We start from the raw sequence: 4,869 nt of genomic DNA, 5'->3' as shown, positions 1-4,869 counted from the left end.
TTTACCCCCTTTTCTAATAATCTTTCTTTTTCTTGTCTTTTCAGGTGCATGCCCAGCGGTACCAGAAGCAACAAGGAGAAAGACTTGCTGTTCTCAGACGATCCTGCCCATTTGGAACGCACCATCCGTAGAGGTCAACGTTCCACATCGCTCGACGCAACCACTTCGTCGTCGATCGATACGCACAACCAACCGTCGACCGACACCAGACCGTCATCGTCGATCGATCCCAATCGTTCGACAATGATCGATACTATACCGCGTACGTCGATCGATACCGTGTCGTCAAAAATGGTAAACATTATTATTCTAACTCAGGATGAGAACGGAAACCTGTATGACCAGGACGGTCATCTGCGTAATGCAACAGGTCAGAAAATATATGCTCAAGGAACTGTAATCCCTGATGCTGATGCTACAGGAGCTGCTCAACCTGTAGATGAGGACGCTCGATCGAAACCACTGGCCGACTACAATCGCCCAGATGAGTACTATTCCAACAGATCAGCAATTCGACTTCCGGAGATCCAGAAGCAGAATTTCGAGCTGAAGCCTCAATACTACACTCTCGTGTCGCAGATACCCTACTCTGGGTTACCGCACGAGCATCCTATGGACCATTTGGAACGGTTCGAGGATCTAATCGCTGCCATTCGGATGGAAGGAGTCCCCGAAGATTACCTGCTGTGCAAGCTCTTCATATACACGCTAAATGGAGAAGCGATGCACTGGCTTAGGCAGTAACCCACAGGATCTTTAACATCTTGGAGCGACATCAAGAATGCTTTCTTACGAAACTTCTTCGATGAGGCGCGCGCTGAAGAACTTCGGAACAAAATTTCTACATTCTCGCAGAAGGCTGAAGAGTCCTTCAAAGATGCGTGGATTAGATTTAGGTTTTTCCAGCGAGACTGTCCACACCACGGATTTAATGAAGTGCAGCTGCTAAGCACTTTCTTCCGAGGTCTCGCCTTACAGTATCAAATGGCTCTTGATACGGCGAGTGAAGGAAACTTAACTACTCGGAATCCGTTGGAAGCTGTGAGACTTATCGAAAACCTTGCTAACAGCAGCAGCACCAAAAACACTGACTCTGAACGGAAGAAGTCTGTAGCCTCTATCGGGAAGGAACAAATGGACGAAGTAAGAGCTAAGTTAGATGTGGTGCACGAACTTCTTAGGAAGCAAGTCTGTTCAGCTGAAGGAGAAGTAGCAGATACAGAAGGAGAAGAAGATGTGAACTACATCGGAGGTACCGGATTCCAAAAATTTGGAAACCAGGGCGGAAACATAAACTTCTTTGGAAATGGCCAAAGAAGTAACCAAAGTTCACAATTTCAAAAACCCTTCAACAACAGCAAGAGCTACTCGAACTCTTACTATCAAAATCCACCACCCCAAACTCAGGAAAGCAAGATCGAAGAAATGCTTGATCGAGTACTGTTGGGACAACAACAAATCACTGTGGATTTCAACGGTAAGATAGACTCTGCCTACAACAATCTGAACACCAAAATCGAGACCTTAGGGACTCAGGTGAGAAAACTTGAAACCCAAGTAATTCAGACGGGCGAGACTATTATGAGGCAAGAAGCTTTCGCTAGAGAGGCAGGAGCCGACCAAGGGAAACACCACGTAAATGCCATCATAGATGATGAATTCTGGCAAGTGGTGAGAAATGAAAACCTTGAGGAAGGAGATTTCGAAATCGAAAGCTCCATGAGTCTCGGCGGATCCCAATGGTGTCGACCGATGTCGATGAACTCGCATCGATCGACAGACCATGATGAAGATCGATGGACGGATTACTCCAGTCATCGATCGACGTCGTCTGCCAATTCGACTGAATGCAATGCGGTTCGAATTCTAACTCATGAAGAACTCGCAGCTAAGCATCCTCACCCACCCTCCCCTTTCTATGAAAAAATTGATCGATCGGTTAACTCAATCATCGATCGACAAAGAGAGTCCGACGTCGATCGTCACAACACACCTCTCATCGATCGACAGGCACCTCTGACATACCGAGTGTGGTTACCCTCAATCGATAATGATTACATCAATGCACTCAGACCACCACCTAAACTATTAGCAAACCCACCCGAACCAAAACCCAACCCTTTAAATAGTTCAACAAAACTGTTCAAGAAGAACAAGAATCTGAAGGGAGAAGGTTAAGGAAAGAAAGGAGAAGATTCCTAAAAACTTAAGAGGAAGCTAACGATAAGGAGATGGATGGTTTCACTAAACGAGTCTTCAGAATCCCAATCAGAAAACCTTTCGATGAAGCATACTTCACACACCGGTTGTGGATGTTCTTCAGAGAAACAAAGGTAACTGAGGAGGACATTAGGAGAATGTTTCATCAAGTCAGAGGAAAGATGAAACACAGGATCACATTGACGAAGAAGAGTGATCCTGGGAAGTTTGCAATACCATGCATAGTCAAGGGTGTTGAATTTCCCCATTCAATGTGTGACACAGGAGCATCGGTTAGTATCCTCCCTAGGATCATGGCAGACCAGCTTGGTTTGACCATCGAACCCTCAACAGAATCCTTCACCTTCGTGGATCTTTCAGAGAAACGATCCGGAGGCATCATAAGAGATCTGGAGGTACTGATTGGTAATGCCCTTGTCCCTGTAGATTTTCATGTCTTAGACATCGAGCTTAACTGGAACTCTTCACTTCTGCTTGGAAGATCCTTCCTAGCTACAGTAGGAGCTGTATGTGACATGAACAAAAACAAATTGTGTCTAACGCTCATAGACCCAAACATCCACTACGATCCCATCAGACCTAAGAGAAAGGTAATTAATTCTGTGGATTATGGGAAAGAACTTTGCTTCATTGGCGCATGCCATTGTGGAGCAGAGTATGAATCGGAATACGAAACAGAGTACTCGGAATCGATCGACACCCCAACCTTTGCATCGATCGATTCCAATGTGTCAATGGTGACCGATGACCACAACAACACGTCACTCGACGTAATGCACCCACTTGACCATTTCGCTTCACATAATCATTGTTACCAACATTTTGCCTTCCAACCTCCAACCAGGAGAGGACATGATGATTATTCCATAGGCAGTTGGGCACACAGTGGTTTCCATGAAAGTTTTGCAGTTGACACTGTATTTACTTCACCTCATGAGGAACATACCGAGGAATACGATGAGGATTACTGGAAAGAACGTGCAATAGAAATGTCTTTGCAGGATGAAAGACTTGAAATACCCAAGTTCACAAACACGTTTCCAACATCGTTCGACGCTGTGAACTCCACATCGGTCGATACCCACCCTCGTCCAGTAAAACAACCGCTCACATCGATCGACACACCGAAAGGAACATCAATCGATATTCGCGCTGCAGCGAAAATTCAGGAGCAGGAGAATATTCCCTCCCTAACTAGGTTTACAAATACCTATATAAATCGTTTTGCACCTCCGAAACCACCTACACACATCAGAGCAAACACACAAGCAAATAAGATGAACACTCTTCCTTCTACATCAACAGAAAAATCCATGAAGAGCAATCATCTCAAGAACACAAGTTCTGCAGAAATTACTCTGCCATTGATCGATGTAACTGTATCTACATCGATCGATACTACTCTAAACCCTAATCTCTCTATTTCTAAAATGAATAATTATGCAAACATTGATTACGGTTTTCTAACACCTGATGAATTTGGTATTTTCAGGGACCAGATGGCAACGCACGTGCAATGGATGGAAGGATTTTACAAGTGTCCAGAGAGGACATAGCAGACATCCTTCAAGTAGCCAATGGACCTGACAACCTGTTCTCACAGCAACGTGGCACTCCAGACGTCATTCTAACAAATCCTAAAACCACGCAGGAGGACACAACAGAGATCAACACAGATCTATCACGCCAACCAAAAGGGCAAGCATCGATCGACGGTACAACGGAGACATCGATCGACAGGGTAACACCAACGTCGATCGATATGGATGAATCCGACGTCGATCGACAGACGCTATGAATGTGGGAGCCGCGCTTTTGACATGTATGGAGCCAGAAAGTTCACTTGGGAACAAAGGGACGAATATGGAGTCTACAGAGATGAGCGTGGACACGCACGAAGCGCAACTGGTGAGATGATACCTGTCACAAAGGACAACATCAGGAAAATACTGGAAAGAGCATCTCTTTTTGAAGAGAGCCACATCTGTCTTCCAGAACATGCCACTTCCTTCACACTCACAAGACTGGCACCAGAACTCTACACAAAAGTAGAAATCGATGAAATGGTGTTTGGTATTTGTGGAGCTCAGGAGAAACTGGGAGAGGAGCTCAAAACATTGGTAGATGAAACACATCAGCCTTTGGATAGAGGCTACAATGAGCTTTTCAGATGTATGGCAGAAATGAGGACATAAATTGAAGTTACGTCAGCAACTTGAGAAGAAAGCTACGACCTCAGCATCGATCGACGCACCACGTGCAACATCGATCGACGTCAGTCTTCCTACAGCTCAGATCCTTGCAGAACCGCGATGTTCAACAAACAACAGGGATGAATGGGAAGTCTCATACATCGACACGAGGATAAACGACGTTTACTGCCCTCTCAACAACAACGTGGACTGGCTAAGCACTAAAATCGAGCTACTACAGCAAGATCTGGACACCATTCGCAAGAAGGACCAACATCCAGCCACATCGATCGACATGTGCACCTTCACATCGCTCGACGCCAAAGTCTCAGCAATGAATGAGAGGCTGAGGACTTACGAGGATATGCATGACCGTTTTATATCACCAGTCATGATAGATTTAAACAAATTGTCTAGTCAATTACTTGATGCCAAGGATATTGAGAACATTACTAAA

The 4,869-nt window shown here is 45.1% G+C and overlaps 1 non-coding gene across 1 annotated transcript; it reads right to left on the bottom strand.

Annotated features, from left to right (window-relative positions):
- Positions 1-823: 823 nt before the first annotated feature.
- Positions 824-929, bottom strand: LOC117133153. The gene has a single exon (XR_004456994.1). It is a non-coding gene; the product is annotated as a small nucleolar RNA R71 (small nucleolar RNA).
- Between the last annotated feature and the right edge of the window lie 3,940 nt (positions 930-4,869).

The sequence above is a fragment of the Brassica rapa genome, chromosome A03 (genome assembly GCF_000309985.2).
Source record: "Brassica rapa cultivar Chiifu-401-42 chromosome A03, CAAS_Brap_v3.01, whole genome shotgun sequence".
NCBI classification, from domain to species: domain Eukaryota; kingdom Viridiplantae; phylum Streptophyta; class Magnoliopsida; order Brassicales; family Brassicaceae; genus Brassica; species Brassica rapa.
The sequence above is the reverse complement of the archived record's forward strand: the minus strand, read 5'-3'. Positions and strand labels throughout refer to the sequence as shown.